The following is a 26,692-nucleotide window of genomic DNA, read 5'->3' as shown; positions in this document are numbered from 1 at the left end:
TATATAATAACACAAGAGGAATAAAATACACAAGAATTAAGCTACAGTTTAATACAGGGAGTACAAGTACCAGATCAATATACAGGGGTATTTCATGAAGGTTTCACCAAACCACCGACAAGTATGTGTTTATCATTGTCTGTTCTTTGTTTCTGAGCACCGTCGCTCAACTGCTTTAACCTCAATTGATTATCGATGTGGCCCTGGGGGTTCTTCTAGCTCGAGGGGTTCGAATGGTTACACATTGTAATCCACTTTTTCAGTATTGTATTCACCTTTTACATCTTTTGGGGAATGTACTGCATGTATCTTTAATTACAGCTGAACAGGCGAGCTCTGTTCTCTGTCAACAGATCAGTAACATAATGGGAGTGTTCCTTCCTCCTCAAGCGGATGTCAATAACTCCAAGTGAGAGCCATTCAACAGTATTTTAGTGTTTGTTTTGTTTACCCAAATAATTGGATTTGGACTGCCTTCATCAATCCCACTACCACCACCATCATCACCACCATCACCACCGTCACCATCAACATCACCATAATCACCACCATCACACCATCGCCACCACCATCACAATCAACATCACCACCATAACCACCACCATCACCACCACCATCACAGCCATCACCATCATCACCATCACCATCACTGTCACCACCATCACAACCACCATCACCACCACAGTTATTACCACCACCACCACCATTACCACCACCATCACACCATCATCACACCACCACCACTACCACCATCACCACCACCAGTATTACCACCACCACCACCATTACCACCACCGTCACACCATCATCACACCACCACCACTACCCCCATCAGAACCACCATCACACCATCATCACACATCCATCACTACCACCATCAGCACCACCATTATTACCACCACCACCACCATTACCACCACCATCACACCATCATCACACCACCACCATTACCACCATCACCACCATCATTATTACCACCACCATAACACCATCATCACACCACCACCATTACAACCATCACACCACCATTATTATCACCACCATTACCACCATCACCACCACCATTATTACCACCACCATCACCACTACCATCATCATCACTACCTACACCAACATCATATTCACCACACCCATTACCACCATCATTACAATCATCGCTATCACACCATCACCACCATGTAATACAGCAGTGTCGGCCTCTAAACTCAATGATATACAGTATTTGCTGTAGACTCAATATAAATCATATTAAAGTGAGTAGTTGATATAACCCACAGAGATCTCTTTGAGGTGAGGCCAGACTTGTCATTGGATGACCTTGTACCGTGTGTCAGTGAGAATTTTCTCCTTTACCATAATAACCTGGTTATGTGACGCCAAGGAATTTAAATCAAAAGATCATCCCAATGAAGTATCTCTTATACTGCGTGAGACATGGAGAGAAAAATAAAGATGTTGAGGTCGATAACTTGTTTAAACCGTCTCATCAGATACTATTTTATCGGTTGCAAGTCGCCTTTAGCAGAAGTGTTGTAATGTTGCGGCACAATCCGGGTAGCGTGGCACAGTTTTTAAAGTGGAACTAATACTGTAATTGCATTATGAATTACGAAGCATTATGAATTACGAAACATGAATCTGAGGTTTGCTATGCACTTAATTCATTTTCATGCTCCCAAATCACTGCTTACATTGCTCATTGCTTTCTTACCTCTAGGATAGTTTTTTTTGTTATGATTTGAGGCTAGATGTTCATTGTTTGACTCTGGATCCTTAACAACAAAAACATATCCAAATGGTGTGCAGGAAGTATAATGTCGTAGGAAACAACTTCCAGCTTTGTGAATATTGATGTCATGGCTTAATTAGGGCAATTAAAACAACATTGTGTGATCTGGAATTGCTTGCTGATTCCAGTCTCTGATGACGCGTGAAGAGCACTTCACATTGTGTTCTGAGAGATAATGATTCGAGCAGTGAAGGGAGTCGTGTTGGCGTCATCACCAACGCAGTGATTTATCAGTGAGTTCTCGATCATTTTCAAAACGATCGTAGATAATTGGAAACACAAGCAACACAACCCCTATGCCTTATCGCTTAGCCTAACTTTGAAAATAGTGTTTTCTCCAATCACAGTCTTAATCATTCCTGGAATGACAAGGGTTGTATGCAATTAATAAACCTGCCCTAGCCTGTTTTCTCCCTCATTAATAAACCTGCCCAAGCCCCTTTTCTCCCTCATTAATAAACCTGCCCTAGCCTGTTTTCTCCCTCATTAATAAACCTGCCCTAGCCAGTTTTCTCCCTCATTAATAAACCTGCCCTAGCCTGTTTTCTCCCTCATTAATAAACCTGCCCTAGCCTGTTTTCTCCCTCATTAATAAACCTGCCCTAGCCTGTTTTCTCCCTCATTAATAAACCTGCCCTAGCCTGTTTTCTCCCTCATTAATAAACCTGCCCTAGCCTGTTTTCTCCCTCATTAATAAACCTGCCCTAGCCTGTTTTCTCCCTCATTAATAAACCTGCCCTAGCCTGTTTTCTTCCTCATTAATAAACCTGCCCTAGCCTGTTTTCTCCCTCATTAATAAACCTGCCCTAGCCTGTTTTCTCCCTCATTAATAAACCTGCCCTAGCCTGTTTTCTCCCTCATTAATAAACCTGCCCTAGCCAGTTTTCTCCCTCATTAATAAACCTGCCCTAGCCAGTTTTCTCCCTCATTAATAAACCTGCCCTAGCCTGTTTTCTCCCTCATTAATAAACCTGCCCTAGCCTGTTTTCTCCCTCATTAATAAACCTGCCCTAGCCTGTTTTCTCCCTCATTAACTGAAACTGAACAAACAACCCCTGGCTTTCTTGAATCAGTTTAGGCTCTCTAACCCTCTGTTGTGTCTTACAGTATTGAATACATTATCGTCTGCCATTTGAAAATGCCCCCCCTGGAATCTGGTAATGGCATTGGGCAGACTTGCCGGTACCTGTGGTCCTCAGGCAGAGATTTTGAACCCTGGTTGGGAGAGGGTTTTGTTCCACGCTTTCCATCTGTCTTTGTTTTCAGACAAATTATGTTTTAAATATTGTGGAGTGGCAACTGGTCTGTGTGTTGAGTCACTAATGCACGCCAAGGTTGCCGTTCGGCTGTCCACTGACTAAACCACTGTTAATCAAGGTTAACAGTTTTGTGCTAAAATAATTCACGTGGTGGAAATTCCCAGGTACAATCATTATGATTTTCTGCTGTTCAGTAGTCTTTAATTGCATACTCTCACCAACCCCTGTCTTTAGTTTAACCAAATGGCAGGGTTGTGCTGCTGAAATTACAGATTGGATCTTTAAGGGCCTAGACACAGAGCCCATTTTAAGGATACAAAACACTCAAATCACTCATTCATGACTTCAAAAAGCACTGAGGTACAATTACTTTGACTGTAACGATAACATCACAACGATGTGAAGGGCCTATTGAAGAACTTTAAGGAGAACAAAGTCGTCATTTCAGGAGGACTTGAGAACATTTCATCTCTGGACCCATATCCCCATATGCCTTCTTTCTGAGTGTCAGAGAATGACTGAAACACAGGGCCTGAAATAAAATGCAAATCCTGAAAGCCAATCAGACTGGATAGAATGAGTAAACAACAACGTCTGCAGAGCCGTCGCTATAGATAAGCATCCTGAAAAGGAACGCATCACGGCCCACATGCCACCAAAAGACAAGACAAAGTGGAGTGGCACAAGATACAGTACATGACCTGGAGTCTACCTGAATGAGAACAATCACTAAAATGATACATGACCTAGGGAAACTGTAACATACCTTAAAGAGATCAATCACAAGTATGATATATTACCTGGGATACTGGAGCCTACCTGAAGGAGATCAATCACTAGAATGATACATGACCTAGGGAAAGCAACTGGAGCCTGCCTGAAGGAGATCAACCTCAACTTGAATTCAAAGCTGTGTACTTTATCATGGTGTGAGAGAGCGTGGCCAGGCAGACCTCCAACTAAAAGGGGATGCCATGGGCGATCGCTAAAGGAACCAAAACAATTGGTTCATGGGTGATTCCTGCAATGATTTTTAGCATTTGTAGCATGCTAATGATGCCTTTGATTTGTGCTATGGGTTAATGAGGATAATTGATCTCTCATATGTAAATTACAATAGAGGGAACTGCGGAAATGTCTTGTTTCATATCATTGTTCTTTTGTTTTCCCGTTCTGCCCCAGTTTTCATTGAAATACATTGAGATTCAGCAGTAACCTTTTGGAAAGTGGAACTTGACATTTACATTTTTCATCTTCAGGATGTTATGTTGTGGAAGAGATGGGGCTTTACCGGGCTCAGTTTGATTTTCTGCTCGGTACACTGGCAAACACGTGACGGAATCGGACTGAACTGGACTTACTTGGTTACGGCGGTCTCACAAAGCAACACTCACTTCAGCTCAGGTCACCGATGCAAAAGTCAAGATCGTGCATCACGATCTCAATTTCCCCCAGTGTTGCTCTCCCTCTAGGAATTTGGTGGAATAACTTATATTTATAGGTGGGGCTGCTAACAATATCCAGTTATTTCAGGAAGCAAATTAATAAATCATAATGGAGGATTGGGATGCTTGCACCGGTCCTAGAGACAAATACTGTGTGTGTGTGTGTGTGTGTGTGTGTGTGTGTGTGTGTGTGTGTGTGTGTGTGTGTGTGTGTGTGTGTGTGTGTGTGTGTAATGAACACTGAGTGCAAACTGCTTCAATGTTCTCACACTTGATTTATTTATTCAATTACATTTCATTTTCATTGGACTTTTCATGGCGGTGAAATGCAATTGCTTATAAAATATGTATTGCGGCCTCCCGAGTGGTGCAACAGTCTAAGGCACTGCATCGCAGTGCTTGAGGCAGTCACTACAGACCCGGGATCGATCCTAGGCTGTGTCACAACTGGCCATGACTGGGAGTCACATAAGGCGGTGCACAATTGGCCCAGTGTCGTCAGGGTTAGGGGAGGGTTTGGACGGGGGGGGTTTACTTGGCTCATTGTGCTCTAGCGACTCCTTGTGGTGGGCCGGGCGCCTGCAGTCTGACTTGGGGTGTCAGTTGAACTGTGTTTCCTCCGACACATTGATGCAGCTGGCTTCCGGGTTTAGCGGGTTGGTGTTGAAAAGTGTGGTTTGGCGGATCATGTTTTCTGGGGATGCATGACTCGACCTTTGCCTCTCCCGAGCTCGTTGCAGCGATGAGACAATATTGAAATTGGGAGAAAAAAATAGGTAAAAAATACAAATGTAATTATCAAACAAAATATGTAATGTAATTTTAACTCAGATGTGCGCGCCTCCGACACATTGGTGCGGCTGGCTTCCGGGTTGGATGCGCGCTGTGTTAAGAAGCAGTACGGCTGGTTGGGTTGTGTATCGGAGGACGCATGACATTCAGCCTTCGTCTCCTATTTCGGTACTGCGGTACGGCGGTTCATTTTATGACTATTATGACTGAATCCATTAGAGGAAAGTTTGTCTCCACTCTCCAGTGTGACTGTTTCTCCGTAAAAGCAGGCAGGTTTTAAGAAAGTCAGAACGCATGGTTTACAGCAGCTCACGGTTTACAGCAGCTCAAGGTTTACAGCCGCTCACGGTTTAAAGCAGCTCACGGTTTACAGCAGCACACGGTTTACAGCAGCTCACGGTTTACAGCAGCACGCGGTTTACAGCAGCTCACGGTTTACAGCAGCTCACGGTTTACAGCAGCTCACGGTTTACAGCCGCACACGGTTTACAGCAGCGCACGGTTTACAGCAGCGCACGGTTTACAGCAGCTCACGGTTTACAGCAGTACACGGTTAACAGCAGCTCACGGTTTACAGCAGCTTACGGTTTACAGCAGCTTACGATTTACAGCAGCTCACGGTTTACAGCAGCTCACGGTTAACAGCAGCTCACGGTTTACAGCAGCTCACGGTTTACAGCAGACCACGGTTTACAGCAGCTCACGGTTAACAGCAGCACACGGTTTACAGCAGCTCACGGTTAACAGCAGCTCACGGTTAACAGCAGCTCACGGTTAACAGCAGCACACGGTTTACAGCAGCTCACGGTTTACAGCCGCTCATGGTTTACAGCAGCTCACGGTTTACAGCAGCACACGGTTTACAGCAGCTCACGGTTTACAGCAGCACACGGTTTACAGCAGCTCACGTTTTACAGCAGCACACGGTTTACAGCAGCACACGGTTTACAGCAGCACACGGTTTACAGCAGCTCACGGTTTACAGCAGCTCACGGTTTACAGCCGCACACGGTTTACAGCAGCGCACGGTTTACAGCAGCGCACGGTTTACAGCAGCTCACGGTTTACAGCAGTACACGGTTAACAGCAGCTCACGGTTTACAGCAGCTTACGGTTTACAGCAGCTTACGGTTTACAGCAGCTCACGGTTTACAGCAGCTCACGGTTAACAGCAGCTCACGGTTTACAGCAGCTCACGGTTTACAGCAGATCACGGTTTACAGCAGCTCACGGTTAACAGCAGCACACGGTTTACAGCAGCTCACGGTTTACAGCAGCTCACGGTTTACAGCAGCTTACGGTTTACAGCAGCTTACAGGTTACAGCAGCTCACAGTTGACAGCAGCTCACGGTTAACAGCAGCTCACGGTTAACAGCAGCTCACGGTTTACAGCAGCTCACGGTTTACAGCAGCTCACGGTTTACAGCAGCTCACGGTTAACAGCAGCTCACGGTTTACAGCAGCTCACGGTTTACAGCAGCTCACGGTTTACAGCAGCTCACGGTTTACAGCAGACCACGGTTTACAGCAGCACACGGTTAACAGCAGCTCACGGTTTACAGCAGCTTACGGTTTACAGCAGACCACGGTTTACAGCAGCTCACCTCAGATGTAAAGGAACCACAAGACATTTCCCCCCCTGTGTATTGTCCCTATGGGGACATTCCCGAGGACACCCATGTGTAAAATGTACGCACGCATGACTGTAAGTCACTTTGGATAAAAGCGTCTGCTAAATGTCACATATTATTATATATATTATGACATCACCGAGCCATTTTCATCAATAACATGATTAAACATGCTCCTCTAAGACTGATCATTACTTTGTAGTCGTTTTTTAGTAAAAAAACATTTTTGCTCAATATGATTGACAAGATATTCAATGGAGTCGTCAATTTTTTGGGAAAAAAAGGAGCATATAATCTCCCCACCATCACACCGATGTGATCATAACATGTTTGTCACAGCCTCACAGATAGGAGTAATCTGACTGACTGTCTGGGTATTTGCTGAGAATAAATGTGTCACAGCCAAGATAAATGCACTCTCTCTAGTGATATGGGCTAGCATTATAATGCACGAGTCATTTGAGGAAAATGGGTGTGTCAGACAGTGTTGCACATCCAAAACATGTTAATTGAAGCATTGGACCAATTACTGCCTAGCTAGGGCTAGCACCTCATTGGACCAATTACTGCATGGCTAGGGCTAGCACCCCATTGGACCAATTACTGCGCGGCAAGGGCTAACACCCCATTGGACCAATTACTGCCCGACAAGAGCTAGCACCTCATTGGACCAATTACTGCATGGCTAGGGCTATCACCCCATTGGACCAATTACTGCGCGGCTAGGGCTAGCACCCCATTGGACCAATTACTGCGCGGCTAGGGCTAGCACCCCATTGGACCAATTACTGCATGGCTAGGGCTAGCACCCCATTGGACCAATTACTGCATGGCTAGGGCTAGCACCCCATTGGACCAATTACTGCATGGCTAGGGCTAGCACCCCATTGGACCAATTACTGCGCGGCTAGGGCTAGCACCCCATTGGACCAATTACTGCATGGCTAGGGCTAGCACCCCATTGGACCAATTACTGCATGGCTAGGGCTAGCACCCCATTGGACCAATTACTGCATGGCTAGGGCTAGCACCCCATTGGACCAATTACTGCATGGCTAGGGCTAGCACCCCATTGGACCAATTACTGCGCGGCTAGGGCTGGCACCCCATTGGACTCTGCTATCCATCCGTTTCCAGGGCGTGAAAACATCTTCGGTCATAAAAGTAAAAACAGGGCAGCGTAATGCGTTATGAAGCTTTGGGCTCAACAAGGTTTCCTGTGCCAGACTCTACACTCCTCTTCTGAGTCCCACACCATCCTAAGTTTCCTTGCTCTGTCAGGGAGTTGGACTGGCTACTGTGTGTGTGTGTGTGTGTGCGTGTGTGTGTGTGAGTGTGTGTGTGTGTGTGTGTGTGTGTGTGTGTGTGTGTGTGTGTGTGTGTGTGTGTGTGTGTGTGTGTGTGTGTGTGTGTGTGTGTGTGTGTGTGTGTGTGTGTGTCAGGGAGGGAGTACGGTGCAGTATAGAGCAAAGCAGAGTGACTGATCTATCCATCAGAAAGGGTCTGTCGGTCAGAGGAAGGGGTCTGTCGGTCAGAGGAAGGGGTCTGTCAGTCAGAGGAAAGGGGTCTGTCAGTCAGAGGAAGGGGTCTGTCAGTCAGAGGAAAGGGGTCTGTCAGTCAGAGGAAGGGGTCTGTCGGTCAGAGGAAAGGGTCTGTCTGGCAGAGGAAGGGTTCTGTCAGTCAGAGGAAGGGGTCTGTCGGTCAGAGGAAGGGGTCTATCAGTCAGAGGAAAGGGGTCTGTCGGTCAGAGGAAGGGGTCTGTCGGTCAGAGGAAGGGGTCTGTCGGTCAGAGGAAGGGTTCTGTCAGTCAGAGGAAGGGGTCTGTCGGTCAGAGGAAGGGGTCTATCAGTCAGAGGAAAGGGGTCTGTCGGTCAGAGGAAGGGGTCTGTCAGTCAGAGGAAAGGGGTCTGTCAGTCAGAGGAAGGGGTCTGTCGGTCAGAGGAAGGGGTCTGTCGGTCAGAGGAAGGGGTCTGTCGGTCAGAGGAAGGGGTCTGTCGGTCAGAGGAAGGGGTCTGTCGGTCAGAGGAAGGGGCTGTCTGATAGAGGAAGGGGTCTGTCGGTCAGAGGAAATGGTCTGTCGGTCAGAGGAAGGGGTCTGTCGGTCAGAGGAAAGGGTCTGTCAGTCAGAGGAAGGGGTCTGTCTGTCAGAGGAAGGGGTCTGTCGGTCAGAGGAAGGGGTCTGTCGGTCAGAGGAAAGGGGTCTGTCGGTCAGAGGAAAGGGTCTGTCGGTCAGAGGAAGGGGTCTGTTGGTCAGAGGAAGGGTTCTGTTGGTCAGAGGAAAGGGTCTGTCGGTCAGAGGAAAGGGTCTGTCGGGCAGAGGAAGGGGTCTGTCGGTCAGAGGAAAGGGTCTGTCGGTCAGAGGAAGGGGTATGTTGGTCAGAGGAAGGGTTCTGTTGGTCAGAGGAAAGGGTCTGTCGGTCAGAGGAAAGGGTCTGTCGGGCAGAGGAAAGGGTCTGTCGGTCAGAGGAAAGGGTCTGTCAGTCAGAGGAAAGGGGTAGTGGAGAAATGTGCTCCCCACAGCCCCATGGTGCACTGCTGCACTGCTCTTAATAACTGACGTTGAGAAGTTAGCATTTAAAACATCCCACTTTATATATGTTGGACGATCAGTGGGGACTGTCTCTCTGATGGAGCTGTATTTCTTTTGGATTGGCTTCTATTTTGGTACACAGATGTAATGCTTGTCTAAGGTATCTACCAACACAGTTGACAGGATCAGCTTCATCTGTCGCACACACAACAACATACCTTTGGTGCAGGAGAATAAGATAACCCTGGTGCAGGAGAATAAGATAACCCTGGTGCAGGAGAATAAGATATCCCTGGTGCAGGAGAATAAGATAACCCTGGTGCAGGGGAATAAGATATCCCTGGTGCAGGAGAATAAGATAACCCTGGTGCAGGAGAATAAGATAACCCTGGTGCAGGAGAATAAGATAACCCTGGTGCAGGGGAATAAGATAACCCTGATGCAGGGGAATAAGATAACCCTGGTGCAGGAGAATAAGATAACCCTGGTGCAGGAGAATAAGATAACCCTGGTGCAGGGGAATAAGATAACCCTGGTGCAGGAGAATAAGATAACCCTGGTGCAGGAGAATAAGATATCCCTGGTGCAGGAGAATAAGATATCCCTGGTGCAGGAGAATAATAAGATATCCCTGGTGCAGGAGAATAAGATATCCCTGGTGCAGGAGAATAATAAGATAAAAATTGTAGAAATAATTCTCTGTGCACATAAATAAGACGCACGTTTTAATACGATATTTAATGTGCCATGCCTTCTGTCAGAAATTACCTTCGTAGGACCTCAGGTGTAAAATACTGAAAGGTTCATCAGAGTTTAATTGATTCTGCCTTCTCTATTATAAAGCGAGCAGAGACTTCTTTCATGAACTTGTTGATGCTTGTTACACACAGTATGCTAGAGTGATGAATTGTCAGGTTTAGAGCCACACATTAAATCACAGAGTTAATTTTGTAAAGTGCCCGTCGAGTGACCTTCAATCTTTATGAATCCTACCGCACAACAGCTGTCACATGTCATTAAAGCAATGACACTGTTGGAATTTAATTGACAAACGTGCAATAAGACAAAATACCGGCCAAAGTCATAAAAGCTAATAGCTAACAGTACGAAATACTGTACGACCAGGGACAGATAGGGCTCAACCAGTACTCAAGCACCGGCCCTTTAGCCCTACTCTTTAGCCATCATTTTGTCTCTCTACAATTTTGTAGAGAGTCAAACGAAATTCGACATCAAACTAGCTAATGACATAAGCTCTTGAATCTGAGGAAATACCATTTCTCCTGCCCCAAGAGCGCACTTGTCTGACTTGCATACCATGGCCACTGACTGCGGGCTCCAGGAGGGGATACTTGAATACTGGTAGGAAGCTACTTTTGACTTGTATCTGTCACGTGCATCTCTCACTGTTAGATACAAAGAATGGAGGCAATTCTGCTTTTTAGTAAGAGGCGGATGTCAACAGCAGAACAAACTCACATCAAGTCAAAAACGAGTTTGTTTCGATACAGCATAGCTAACCAGACAGATAGCTAGCATATTTACATAATTCACTCTGATCAGCTGATAGCCACTCTTTTACCGATGTCAATCATCTGCCGTTGTCTCTGGGCCTAGGAGTCAATGGCACTAGCTTGTCTCTGTGCCTATGAGTCAATGGCACTAGCTTGTCTCTGGGCCTAGGCGTCAATGGCACTAGCTTGTCTCTGGGCCTAGGAGTCAATGGCACTAGCTTGTCTCTGGGCCTAGGCGTCAATGGCACTAGCTTGTCTCTGGGCCTAGGAGTCAATGGCACTAGCTTGTCTCTGGGCCTAGGAGTCAATGGCACTAGCTTGTCTCTGTGCCTGTGAGTCAATGGCACTAGCTTGTCTCTGGGCCTAGGCGTCAATGGCACTAGCTTGTCTCTGGGCCTAGGAGTCAATGGCACTAGCTTGTCTCTGGGCCTAGGCGTCAATGGCACTAGCTTGTCTCTGGGCCTAGAAGTCAATGGCACTAACTTGTCTTTGGGCCTAGGAGTCAATGGCACTAGCTTGTCTCTGGGCCTAGGAGTCAATGGCACTAGCTTGTCTCTGGGCCTAGGAGTCAATGGCACTAGCTTGTCTCTGTGCCTAGGAGTCAATGGCACTAGCTTGTCTCTGGGCCTAGGAGTCAATGGCACTAGCTTGTCTCTGGGCCTAGGAGTCAATGGCACTAGCTTGTCTCTGGGCCTAGGAGTCAATGGCACTAGCTTGTCTCTGGGCCTAGGCGTCAATGGCACTAGCTTGTCTCTGGGCCTAGGAGTCAATGGCACTAACTTGTCTTTGGGCCTAGGAGTCAATGGCACTAACTTGTCTTTGGGCCTAGGAGTCAATGGCACTAGCTTGTCTCTGGGCCTAGGAGTCAATGGCACTAGCTTGTCTCTGGGCCTAGGAGTCAATGGCACTAGCTTGTCTCTGGGCCTAGGAGTCAATGGCACTAGCTTGTCTCTGTGCCTAGGAGTCAATGGCACTAGCTTGTCTCTGGGCCTAGGCGTCAATGGCACTAGCTTGTCTCTGGGCCTAGGAGTCAATGGCACTAGCTTGTCTCTGGGCCTAGGCGTCAATGGCACTAGCTTGTCTCTGGGCCTAGGAGTCAATGGCACTAACTTGTCTTTGGGCCTAGGAGTCAATGGCACTAACTTGTCTTTGGGCCTAGGAGTCAATGGCACTAGCTTGTCTCTGGGCCTAGGAGTCAATGGCACTAGCTTGTCTCTGGGCCTAGGAGTCAATGGCACTAGCTTGTCTCTGGGCCTAGGAGTCAATGGCACTAGCTTGTCTCTGTGCCTAGGAGTCAATGGCACTAGCTTGTCTCTGGGCCTAGGCGTCAATGGCACTAGCTTGTCTCTGGGCCTAGGAGTCAATGGCACTAGCTTGTCTCTGGGCCTAGGCGTCAATGGCACTAGCTTGTCTCTGGGCCTAGGAGTCAATGGCACTAACTTGTCTTTGGGCCTAGGAGTCAATGGCACTAACTTGTCTTTGGGCCTAGGAGTCAATGGCACTAGCTTGTCTCTGGGCCTAGGAGTCAATGGCACTAGCTTGTCTCTGGGCCTATGAGTCAATGGCACTAGCTTGTCTCTGGGCCTAGGAGTCAATGGCACTAGCTTGTCTCTGGGCCTAGGAGTCAATGGCACTAGCTTGTCTCTGGGCCTAGGAGTCAATGGCACTAACTTGCTTACAACGTGTGATGAGTGAGTGTGTTATTGCAGACATTTTGGTTACAGAGGAAGTTCATTTCGAATTATGAATCATGATTCCTTTTTCCCCCCTTTTTTTTGGAAGGGGGGGGGGGGGGGCAAGGCTGCCCTTTTTTAACTTGAGCAACTGTCTCCCCCCCCCCCCCACACACACACAAAAAAAGGTCTGTGCATGGCTCTGAGTGTGACACAGGGGAACATTTTATCCAGACATACAATTCAGTACAATCACACTTTATTTTGCATAGATTTTTTGACATAACATGTTTAGTCATACATGTACTGAAGCGACGCCTTCCATTATTGATGTTGTGTGAAGGACAGAGGGACATCGCCTGAAGCTGTGGAACCCAATTTGCATAATTTGAAATACAGAATGTTTTGGAAGGTTGATTGGACACAATGGCTTTCAATTTCGGTTTTGACAGAGAAAAGCGAGAGCACGCCAGATTTTATTGGTATTTTTAAGAAATCTTTGATGATTGATGTTTTCTAAAGAGACAAACTGTTTCAGCAGCTTTGTTATTCCATGACAAAATGTTCCCACAAGTGCTGCAGAAAATAGCCAATAACACATTACAACAACACAGTCTAACAACACAGTCCAACAACACAGTCCAACTACACAGTCCAACAACGCAGTCCAACAACACAGTCCAACAACACAGTCCAATAACACAGTCCAACTACACAGTCCAACAACACAGTCCAACAACACCGTCCAACTACACAGTCCAACTACACAGTCCAACAACACAGTCCAATAACACAGTCCAACTACACAGTCCAACAACACAGTCCAACAACACAGTCCAACTACACAGTCCAACTACACAGTCCAACAACACAGTCCAACTACACAGTCCAACCACACAGTCCAACCACACTGTCCAACTACACAGTCCAACCACACAGTCCAACCACACAGTCCAACAACACAGTCCAACTACACAGTCCAACCACACAGTCCAACCACACAGTCCAACAACACAGTCCAACAACACAGTCCAACCACACAGTCCAACCACACAGTCCAACAACACAGTCCAACCACACAGTCCAACTACACAGTCCAACTACACAGTCCAACTACCCAGTCCAACCACACAGTCCAACTACACAGTCCAACCACACAGTCCAACAACACAGTCCAACCACACAGTCCAACCACACAGTCCAACCACACAGTCCAACAACACAGTCCAACAACACAGTCCAACCACACAGTCCAACCACACAGTCCAACCACACAGTCCAACAACACAGTCCATCCAACCACACAGTCCATCCAACCACACAGTCCATCCAACCACACAGTCCAACCACACAGTCCAACCACACAGTCCAACAACACAGTACAACCACACAGTCCAACCACACAGTCCAACCACACAGATACCAAAATCCGAGTTACAGAAGTTAACAAAGCCATATAAAAAGTCCAGATCCCAGTTGAGCCCCCAAATATGTTATTGTGTGTGGATTTGGGTGAATAATGATTTAATGTATGGCTATGAGGTGTTAGAGGTAAGGTAGTGAGTTAGCTGATGTCAACACACAATCGTGGTATTTAATGACTGGTGTTATGTTATGCTATTCTCATAACGTTGTTATATGAGCATCTGTATATGACGCCAGGACCTCAGATAAAACAAAACAGGAAGTTAGACAACAAATCAACTAATATTGCATATCGCAGAGCCGCCGGAAAAGGTTGGCGAGACAGCATTTTCCGCGGTACTTTTCAATCTGGTGTGGCCCCTAACGCGTTTACCACACATATTCATTAATTCACGTCATAGAAAAAAAATTGCAACCGAAAAGAAAAAGCAGTCGTTTCTAATTGGACAACTTGACATAGTACCGTCCCCCAATTTCAGGGTTTGTCTCTGTTTTGTCTAGTGAATTCAACCCTGTCCCTGGGATCTCACGCGGTAACCCGCCAAGCTCGCTGCGACAGGTGGATTCACTTGTCAGTCACAGTAGTCTCCTAGCTACAGCCTACAGCGCCTCATCAACCATGCCCCTAAACAACTATGTTTGGTTACACCAGCACTTCGTTGTTTGACTTTGCACTCTGCACTTAGTTTATTTCTTCGCTCATGCTCCCCTCCTGCTTGGCACATGAGACACACTACCGTTCAAAAGTTTGGGGTCACTTAGAAATGTCCGTGTTTTTGAAAGAAAATACATTTTTTTGTCCATTAAAAAAATTAATATTTAACCTTATTTAACCGGGTAGGCCAGTTGAGAACAAGTTCTCATTTACAACTGAGACCTGGCCAAGATAAAGCAAAGCAGTGCGACACAAACAACTACACAAAGTTACACATGGAATAAAGAAACGTACAGTCAATAACACAATAGAAAAGTCTACAGTGGGGAGAACAAGTATTTGATACACTGCCGATTTTGCAGGTTTTCCTACTTACAAAGCATGTAGAGGTCTGTAATTTTTATCATAGGTACACTTCAACTGTGAGAGACGGAATCTAAAACAAAAATCCAGAAAATCACATTGTATGATTGTTAAGTAATTAATTTTCATTTTATTGCATGACATAAGTATCTGATCACCTACCAACCAGTAAGAATTCCGGCTCTCACAGACCTGTTAGTTTTTCTTTAAGAAGCCCTTCTGTTCTCCACTCATTACCTGTATTAACTGCACCTGTTTGAACTCGTTACCTGTATAAAAGACAAATGCCCACACACTCAATCAAACCTACTCCAACCTCTCCACAATGGCCAAGACCAGAGAGCCGTGTAAAGACATCAAGGATAAAATTGTAGACCTGCACAAGGCTGATGATAAAAAATGTTGATAAAAAATGATAAAAAATTACAGACCTCTACATGCTTTGTAAGTAGGAAAACCTGTAAAATCGGCAGTGTATCAAATACTTGTTCTCCCCACTGTATATACAGTGTGTGAAAATGGGGTAAGATAAGGGAGGTAAAGGCAATAAATAGGCCCTAGTGTCGAAATAATAACAATTTAGCAAGTAAACACTGGAGTGATAGATGTGCAGAAGATGAATGTGCAAGTAGAGATACTGGGGTGCAAAGGAGTCTTGTGGACCTTCAATGCTGCAGAAATGTTTTGGTAACTTTCCCCAGATCTGTGCCTCGACACAATCTTGTCTCGGAGCCCTACGGACAATTACTTCGACCTCATGGCTTGGTTTTGGCTCTGACATACACTGTCAACTGTGGGACCTTATATAGACAGGTGTGTGCCTTTCCAAATTATATCCAATCAATTTAATTTACCACAGGTGGACTACAATGAAGTTGTATAAACATCTCAAGGATGATCAATGGAAACAGGATGCACCTGAGCTCAATTACGTAAATGAGGTATTTATGTTTTATATATTTAATACATTTACAAAAATATCTAAAAACCTGTTTTTGCTTTGTCCTTATGGGGTATTGTGTGTAGATTGATAAGGGGGAAAGATTTAATAAATTTTAGAATAAGGCTGTAAAATAACAAAATGTGGAAAAAGTCAAGGGGTCTGAATACTTTCCGAATGCACTGTACTGATCAAAGCACACCATGTGTATTTTTGTAGTAGCAACCCATATTGATCCATATTGATCCAGAGCTTGAAATGTCTAAATGTTTATTTTGTGTTTTGATTTTCACAATTATCAAATATTTTGTAAAATTAGTTGTTGTTGTCTGTGTTTGATGGGGTATCAAATAAATTGTTAGTTTGTTCCTAACATAGCCAGCATATTTGCTAAGAAATCCAATAAAGTTTGTCTGTAGTGTATCAATATACAGTACGTCCACCTAGTCACACCATTAGGGACAAGGCTGCCCTTTTTTAACTTGAGCAACTGTCTCCCCCCCCCCCCCACACACACACAAAAAAAGGTCTGTGCATGGCTCTGAGTGTGACACAGGGGAACATTTTATCCAGACATACAATTCAGTACAATCACACTTTATTTTGCATAGATTTTTTGACATAACATGTTTAGTCATACATGTACTGAAGCGACGCCTTCCATTATTGATGTTGTGTGAAGGACAGAGGGACATCGCCTGAAGCTGTGGAACCCAATTTGCATAATTTGAAATACAGAATGTTTTGGAAGGTTGATTGGACACAATGGCTTTCAATTTCGGTTTTGACAGAGAAAAGCGAGAGCACGCCAGATTTTATTGGTATTTTTAAGAAATCTTTGATGATTGATGTTTTCTAAAGAGACAAACTGTTTCAGCAGCTTTGTTATTCCATGACAAAATGTTCCCACAAGTGCTGCAGAAAATAGCCAATAACACATTACAACAACACAGTCTAACAACACAGTCCAACAACACAGTCCAACTACACAGTCCAACAACGCAGTCCAACAACACAGTCCAACAACACAGTCCAATAACACAGTCCAACTACACAGTCCAACAACACAGTCCAACAACACCGTCCAACTACACAGTCCAACTACACAGTCCAACAACACAGTCCAATAACACAGTCCAACTACACAGTCCAACAACACAGTCCAACAACACAGTCCAACTACACAGTCCAACTACACAGTCCAACAACACAGTCCAACTACACAGTCCAACCACACAGTCCAACCACACTGTCCAACTACACAGTCCAACCACACAGTCCAACCACACAGTCCAACAACACAGTCCAACTACACAGTCCAACCACACAGTCCAACCACACAGTCCAACAACACAGTCCAACAACACAGTCCAACCACACAGTCCAACCACACAGTCCAACAACACAGTCCAACCACACAGTCCAACTACACAGTCCAACTACACAGTCCAACTACCCAGTCCAACCACACAGTCCAACTACACAGTCCAACCACACAGTCCAACAACACAGTCCAACCACACAGTCCAACCACACAGTCCAACCACACAGTCCAACAACACAGTCCAACAACACAGTCCAACCACACAGTCCAACCACACAGTCCAACCACACAGTCCAACAACACAGTCCATCCAACCACACAGTCCATCCAACCACACAGTCCATCCAACCACACAGTCCAACCACACAGTCCAACCACACAGTCCAACAACACAGTACAACCACACAGTCCAACCACACAGTCCAACCACACAGATACCAAAATCCGAGTTACAGAAGTTAACAAAGCCATATAAAAAGTCCAGATCCCAGTTGAGCCCCCAAATATGTTATTGTGTGTGGATTTGGGTGAATAATGATTTAATGTATGGCTATGAGGTGTTAGAGGTAAGGTAGTGAGTTAGCTGATGTCAACACACAATCGTGGTATTTAATGACTGGTGTTATGTTATGCTATTCTCATAACGTTGTTATATGAGCATCTGTATATGACGCCAGGACCTCAGATAAAACAAAACAGGAAGTTAGACAACAAATCAACTAATATTGCATATCGCAGAGCCGCCGGAAAAGGTTGGCGAGACAGCATTTTCCGCGGTACTTTTCAATCTGGTGTGGCCCCTAACGCGTTTACCACACATATTCATTAATTCACGTCATAGAAAAAAAATTGCAACCGAAAAGAAAAAGCAGTCGTTTCTAATTGGACAACTTGACATAGTACCGTCCCCCAATTTCAGGGTTTGTCTCTGTTTTGTCTAGTGAATTCAACCCTGTCCCTGGGATCTCACGCGGTAACCCGCCAAGCTCGCTGCGACAGGTGGATTCACTTGTCAGTCACAGTAGTCTCCTAGCTACAGCCTACAGCGCCTCATCAACCATGCCCCTAAACAACTATGTTTGGTTACACCAGCACTTCGTTGTTTGACTTTGCACTCTGCACTTAGTTTATTTCTTCGCTCATGCTCCCCTCCTGCTTGGCACATGAGACACACTACCGTTCAAAAGTTTGGGGTCACTTAGAAATGTCCGTGTTTTTGAAAGAAAATACATTTTTTTGTCCATTAAAAAAATTAATATTTAACCTTATTTAACCGGGTAGGCCAGTTGAGAACAAGTTCTCATTTACAACTGAGACCTGGCCAAGATAAAGCAAAGCAGTGCGACACAAACAACTACACAAAGTTACACATGGAATAAAGAAACGTACAGTCAATAACACAATAGAAAAGTCTACAGTGGGGAGAACAAGTATTTGATACACTGCCGATTTTGCAGGTTTTCCTACTTACAAAGCATGTAGAGGTCTGTAATTTTTATCATAGGTACACTTCAACTGTGAGAGACGGAATCTAAAACAAAAATCCAGAAAATCACATTGTATGATTGTTAAGTAATTAATTTTCATTTTATTGCATGACATAAGTATCTGATCACCTACCAACCAGTAAGAATTCCGGCTCTCACAGACCTGTTAGTTTTTCTTTAAGAAGCCCTTCTGTTCTCCACTCATTACCTGTATTAACTGCACCTGTTTGAACTCGTTACCTGTATAAAAGACAAATGCCCACACACTCAATCAAACCTACTCCAACCTCTCCACAATGGCCAAGACCAGAGAGCCGTGTAAAGACATCAAGGATAAAATTGTAGACCTGCACAAGGCTGATGATAAAAAATGTTGATAAAAAATGATAAAAAATTACAGACCTCTACATGCTTTGTAAGTAGGAAAACCTGTAAAATCGGCAGTGTATCAAATACTTGTTCTCCCCACTGTATATACAGTGTGTGAAAATGGGGTAAGATAAGGGAGGTAAAGGCAATAAATAGGCCCTAGTGTCGAAATAATAACAATTTAGCAAGTAAACACTGGAGTGATAGATGTGCAGAAGATGAATGTGCAAGTAGAGATACTGGGGTGCAAAGGAGTCTTGTGGACCTTCAATGCTGCAGAAATGTTTTGGTAACTTTCCCCAGATCTGTGCCTCGACACAATCTTGTCTCGGAGCCCTACGGACAATTACTTCGACCTCATGGCTTGGTTTTGGCTCTGACATACACTGTCAACTGTGGGACCTTATATAGACAGGTGTGTGCCTTTCCAAATTATATCCAATCAATTTAATTTACCACAGGTGGACTACAATGAAGTTGTATAAACATCTCAAGGATGATCAATGGAAACAGGATGCACCTGAGCTCAATTACGTAAATGAGGTATTTATGTTTTATATATTTAATACATTTACAAAAATATCTAAAAACCTGTTTTTGCTTTGTCCTTATGGGGTATTGTGTGTAGATTGATAAGGGGGAAAGATTTAATAAATTTTAGAATAAGGCTGTAAAATAACAAAATGTGGAAAAAGTCAAGGGGTCTGAATACTTTCCGAATGCACTGTACTGATCAAAGCACACCATGTGTATTTTTGTAGTAGCAACCCATATTGATCCATATTGATCCAGAGCTTGAAATGTCTAAATGTTTATTTTGTGTTTTGATTTTCACAATTATCAAATATTTTGTAAAATTAGTTGTTGTTGTCTGTGTTTGATGGGGTATCAAATAAATTGTTAGTTTGTTCCTAACATAGCCAGCATATTTGCTAAGAAATCCAATAAAGTTTGTCTGTAGTGTATCAATATACAGTACGTCCACCTAGTCACACCATTAGGGACGTGATCCACATTTTTCCGACAGCATTACACTGGGTCCCTGTGTAATGAAACCTATACCGGCCTGAAGCTAATAAGATAATCCTTCAGGAAAATAGTTGGCAACACTTGCAGAAAGATGAATGGCAACTACAGCATGTTTTGCGAGCAAGGAGAGGCAGGAGATACTAGCCAGACTAGTGGGCTAAGGAACAGATGCTGGGTATTGGAGAAAGGCCATAAGTGTGTGTTCCTCAAACAATACAGTGGATGAAGGCACACCATGAGCGTGGTGAACGAATAAATGTGGTCATGGACATAGAGGAAGAAGGAGAAGAGCCGAGTGCAGAGGAAAAATGTGTGTTAAGGGAACAGGTACGTCTACTGTCTCTAATGGCTCAGAAATTGAACCTGACGAGAGGGAAGATGAATTACCTGCAGTGGCAGGTGTGGTGAAGACCTCGGATTCCTGAATCTCACCTTGATGGTCATGCAAAGGATGATTCTGGCCCAGTGGGAGTGAACATTTCAGAGAAAGCGTATCCATGCCTTTTGGCTGACCCATATAGTCTCAGGCTTGGCAGAAAATAAATTGGGTACAATTAAATCGATGAAAGTCGATCTATGGGGACTTGTGATAATCTTTTGTGTTTCTTCCGCCCAGAGGGAGCGAGCACTTCGCGTCACGCAACCTTGGGTCAAGACCTGTGACTGTGCTCTCCGGAGTAGGGCACCTGTGAAAGGAATGATTACCGGAAGTGGCGTGAAGTGTTGAGGCGGAGCAACTGAAATGGAAGATTCCCTCCATTTGGCGTCGAAGCAGACCCGGTGGCGAGTGTGGTGAAACGAAAAGACACGGTCTGTCCTGTTGAAGCAGCCTTTACCTGACAAAGTTATGTTAGGACATGTTAGTTATCCCGTGAGAGCTTTTGTGCCGAGCTTATGGTCATGTTGCAGCAGTGTGTAAGAGGGCGGTTCTGAGATGTGAGAAGTGTGCAGAAGATCATGGGACAAAGGAATATGAAGTATTGCTGGGGATTAGAAGTGTCAGGTGCGAGAGAGGTACAGGTTGAGATTGCCAGAGTAGTGAAGAGAGTGATACGAATTTGTGCTTCAGTAAGGTTTGCTTCTTCTTCATTGCCATCGTTATTCAACTGTACCAAAGAAATGGAATGTAAAATCACAGAGAGTAGTACTTGGGTGTACGGTTTTACTGAAGAAGAGTTACAAGGTGTGTTGAACTAAAGAGTTCCGTTCCCCACCGGTCGTCGGCCTGGGTGAACGCCATGGTACCAAAGAAGAAGAATGAGTTTTCATATTTTTTGCAAGAGCAGTGCGCAAAGCCACATGTCCACCAGATGCACCAAACTCTTTGTGTTCCGGCGGAGGCCATTTATTTTTGATGTAGCAGTCCGCAACGCCTCATTGGGGGGTTGCTGCGGTAGGTGCATTCTGTGAACCGCATGCGTTCAATATGTTTTACTCTTGCAGTGCTTTACCATGTGGTGGTTAACTCACACAGACTCCAACTAGCTAGCTTTTAGCTAGTTGAAAAGCGAAGCTACATGTGCATCAAGTACAGAAAATGCAGGCTAGATATCCGGCCCTCCAAAAAAAAATCAAAGCAGGAGTTGAGAATATTGAGTGCATACAGGTACACAGAACTCACCGCAGCCTAGTGCCGACATCCCCAGTGTAGTGTTGTGGACAGCTCCATTGAGAATGGGCATCCCCAATGTAGTGTTGTGGACTGGTCCATTGAGAATGGGCATCCCCAATGTCGTGTTGTGGACTGCTCCATTGAGAATGGGCATCCCCAATGTAGTGTTGTGGACAGCTCCATTGAGAATGGGCATCCCCAATGTAGTGTGAGAATGGGCATCCCCAATGTAGTGTGAGAATGGGCATCCCCAATGTCGTGTTGTGGACTGGTCCATTGAGAATGGGCATCCCCAATGTAGTGTGAGAATGGGCATCCCCAATGTAGTGTTGTGGACAGCTCCATTGAGAATGGGCATCCCCAATGTCGTGTGAGAATGGGCATCCCCAATGTAGTGTTGTGGACAGCTCCATTGAGAATGGGCATCCCCAATGTCGTGTGAGAATGGGCATCCCCAATGTAGTGTTGTGGACTGGTCCATTGAGAATGGGCATCCCCAATGTAGTGTTGTGGACTGGTCCATTGAGAATGGGCATCCCCAATGTAGTGTTGTGGACTGCTCCATTGAGAATGGGCATCCCCAATGTAGTGTTGTGGACTGGTCCATTGAGAATGGGCATCCCCAATGTAGTGTGAGAATGGGCATCCCCAATGTAGTGTGAGAATGGGCATCCCCAATGTAGTGTGAGAATGGGCATCCCCAATGTAGTGTGAGAATGGGCATCCCCAATGTAGTGTGAGAATGGGCATCCCCAATGTAGTGTGAGAATGGGCATCCCCAATGTAGTGTGAGAATGGGCATCCCCAATGTAGTGTGAGAATGGGCATCCCCAATGTAGTGTGAGAATGGGCATCCCCAATGTAGTGTGAGAATGGGCATCCCCAATGTAGTGTGAGAATGGGCATCCCCAATGTAGTGTGAGAATGGGCATCCCCAATGTAGTGTGAGAATGGGCATCCCCAATGTAGTGTGAGAATGGGCATCCCCAATGTAGTGTGAGAATGGGCATCCCCAATGTAGTGTGAGAATGGGCATCCCCAATGTAGTGTGAGAATGGGCATCCCCAATGTAGTGTTGTGGACTGGTCCATTGAGAATGGGCATCCCCAATGTAGTGTTGTGGACTGCTCCATTGAGAATGGGCATCCCCAATGTAGTGTTGTGGACTGCTCCATTGAGAATGGGCATCCCCAATGTAGTGTTGTGGACTGCTCCATTGAGAATGGGCATCCCCAATGTAGTGTTGTGGACAGCTCCATTGAGAATGGGCATCCCCAATGTAGTGTGAGAATGGGCATCCCCAATGTAGTGTTGTGGACTGGTCCATTGAGAATGGGCATCCCCAATGTAGTGTTGTGGACTGGTCCATTGAGAATGGGCATCCCCAATGTCGTGTTGTGGACTGGTCCATTGAGAATGGGCATCCCCAATGTAGTGTTGTGGACTGCTCCATTGAGAATGGGCATCCCCAATGTCGTGTTGTGGACTGCTCCATTGAGAATGGGCATCCCCAATGTCGTGTTGTGGACTGCTCCATTGAGAATGGGCATCCCCAATGTCGTGTTGTGGACTGCTCCATTGAGAATGGGCATCCCCAATGTCGTGTTGTGGACTGCTCCATTGAGAATGGGCATCCCCAATGTCGTGTTGTGGACTGCTCCATTGAGAATGGGCATCCCCAATGTAGTGTGAGAATGGGCATCCCCAATGTAGTGTTGTGGACTGCTCCATTGAGAATGGGCATCCCCAATGTAGTGTTGTGGACTGGTCCATTGAGAATGGGTATCCCCAATGTCGTGTTGTGGACTGCTCCATTGAGAATGGATTACTTCCGCCAGAATGCAAAGAGTCTGAGGCATCAGCCAACCTACCCACGTTGTGGACATAATGCACAGTGCAAACACTGTTTTGACTACATTTTTTTTTTAGACAGTTTTACTTCAATTTTGTACAGATGTAGATAGCTAGCGAGTGTATTCGTATAGCTAGAAATTCTACATGGTATCAATATGGCTAGTGGCAGAAAGCAGTCACGGACTACGGCTATGATTCTGGATAACAGGGCGACCAGCACGGAACACTACAAGACAGTAGTTTTGGAATTGTTAGTTAGATTACTTGTTGGTTATTACTGCATTGTCGGAACTAGAAGCACAAGCATTTCGCTACACTCGCATTAACATCTGCTAACCATGTGTATGTGACACATAAAATTTGATTTGATTTGATTTGAAAATAGCAGCGACTCGGACAACTGCGATTCTGCAGAGGAGTTTTTTCTTGAAGTGTTGACTGGATCCTCGTTTTAATATTGTATGTACAACTTCCTGACTTCATTTAACCCACTTGAGCTTTTTATTTGTTCTGGTTAGTTATGCATCTAGAAAACGTGTGTCATTGCTTGCAACCAAAGGGCTCTCCAGAGGGTGGTGCAATCTGCCCACACACTGCCTGACCTCCAGGACACCTACAGCACCGATATCACAGGAAGGCCAAAAAGATCATCAAGGACATCAACCACCCAAGCCACGGCCTGTTCACCCCACTATAATCCAGAAGGTGAAGTTAGTACAGGTGAATCAAAGCTGGGACCGAAAGTCTAAAAAACGACTTACATCTCAAGGCCAGAATTTTGTCACTGTCACTAGCCGACTACCACCCGGTTACTCAACCCTGCACCTTAGAGGCTGCTGCCCTATGTACATAGACATGGAATCACTGGCCACGTTAATAATGTTTACATACTGTTTTACTCATTTCATATGTACTGTATTCTACTGTGTTACAGTCAATGCCATTCCAACATTGCTCATCCTAATATTTATGTATTTCTTAATTCCATTATTTTACTTTGAGATTGGTGTGTATTATTGTGAATGATTAGATATTACTCCACTGTTGGAGCTAGGAACACAAGCATTTAGTTAGATACTACTCCACTGTTGAAGCTAGGAACACAAGCATTTAGTTAGATATTACTCCACTGTTGAAGCTAGGAACACAAGCATTTAGTTAGATACTACTGCACTGTTGGAGCTAGGAACACAAGCATTTAGTAAGATATTACTGCACTGTTGGAGCTAGGAACACAAGCATTTAGTAAGATATTACTGCACTGTTGAAGCTAGGAACACAAGCATTTAGTTAGATACTACTCCACTGTTGGAGCTAGGAACACAAGCATTTAGTTAGATACTACTGCACTGTTGGAGCTAGGAACACAAGCATTTAGTTAGATACTACTGCACTGTTGGAGCTAGGAACACAAGCATTTTGCTACACCCGCAATAACATCTGATAAATATGTGTATGTGACCAATAACATCTGTTAAATATGTGTATGTGACCAATACAATACAATTTGATTTGATTTTATTGAATTCGTTTTTTTTAGTGCAAGTCCCAAATGGCATTCAATTCCCTACATAGTGCACTACTTCTGACCTTGAACCTACTTTACTACAAAGGGAATAGGGTACCATTTGGGATGTGGACTCAGGTCTAAAGTAGTGCACTATGTAGGGAATAGGGTACCATTTGGGATGTGGACTCAGGTCTAAAGTAGTGCACTATGTAGGGAATAGGGTACCATTTGGGATGTGGACTCAGGTATAAGTCGTGCACTATGTAGGGAATAGGGTACCATTTGGGATGTGAATTCAGGTCTAAAGTCGTGCACTATGTAGGGAATAGGGTACCATTTGGGATGTGGACTCAGGTCTAAAGTAGTGCACTATGTAGGGAATAGGGTACCATTTGGGATGTGGACTCAGGTCTAAAGTAGTGCACTATGTAGGGAATAGGGTACCATAGGGACCCATAGGGACATATATCTAAGGTCCAGACTCAAAGCATTACTGTTATTTTGCTTTAGATAACGATCAATCTTTATATTTTCCAATGCTTTTCAGAATAGGATATGTTTTACCTTAGTACAACAGAATATCATATTCCCGTCCGGGTCATTGTGCGCTTAGACTTGTTTATCTCCCCCCCCACTGTATAACTCCATTGTGTGTGTGTGAACCACTGGGCAATACTGCCCTACTGCAGTGGTTCACAACCATGGTAGCCTCTTTTTAGAATACGTGAGTGAAATACTTACACTTGTCTCTAACGTGTAGGCTCAGCGCTTTCCGAACAGTCCCACTACAAGTCAGAATGTTAAACAAACTTCATTTAAATTTACTGTACCTGTTGTCCACCAATTTTGTCCCTGTGTCAGGGGTATTCTGATAAAAAATATCCACAGGGTATGTGTTATCAACCCGACCTTCAGTAAGCTGGTCTGTATAGTTTGTATTTACGTTTTTTTTTTTCAATACTGATGCAATTTGGCAAACACTTCTACAATATGGCCAAGCATAACAGAAGAGCAAACACTTCTACTATATGGCCAAGCATAACAGAAGAGCAAACACTTCTACAATATGGCCAAGCATAACAGAAGAGCAAACACTTCTACTATATGGCCAAGCATAACAGAAGAGCAAACACTTCTACAATATGGCCAAGCATAACAGAAGAGCAAACACTTCTACAATATGGCCAAGCCTAACAGAAGAGCAAACACTTCCAGTTGATTGCGAAGTAACGTGCTTCATTCGACTACATTCAGTTACATTCAGTTACATTCAGCTATTGTTTACATATTGTGCATCATGTGCAATGTGTCGACAGATTGATTATACAAGTGACAGAATCTACCAGCGCCACAAAAAGTTGGATAGACAACACTTTCTTGTGGATATCCTATCTCAACCTCCTACCGCCAAAAGGATCAACAGCATGTACAATCGGTAAAGTAAGTGTGAATATAATTTTATTTAACATTCTGCCTTTTTTTATACAGCG

Source organism: Oncorhynchus mykiss, chromosome 11 (assembly GCF_057628025.1).
Source record: "Oncorhynchus mykiss isolate SJ-2025 chromosome 11, ASM5762802v1, whole genome shotgun sequence".
Lineage (NCBI taxonomy): Eukaryota > Metazoa > Chordata > Actinopteri > Salmoniformes > Salmonidae > Oncorhynchus > Oncorhynchus mykiss.
Note: the sequence above shows the minus strand (reverse complement) of the source record.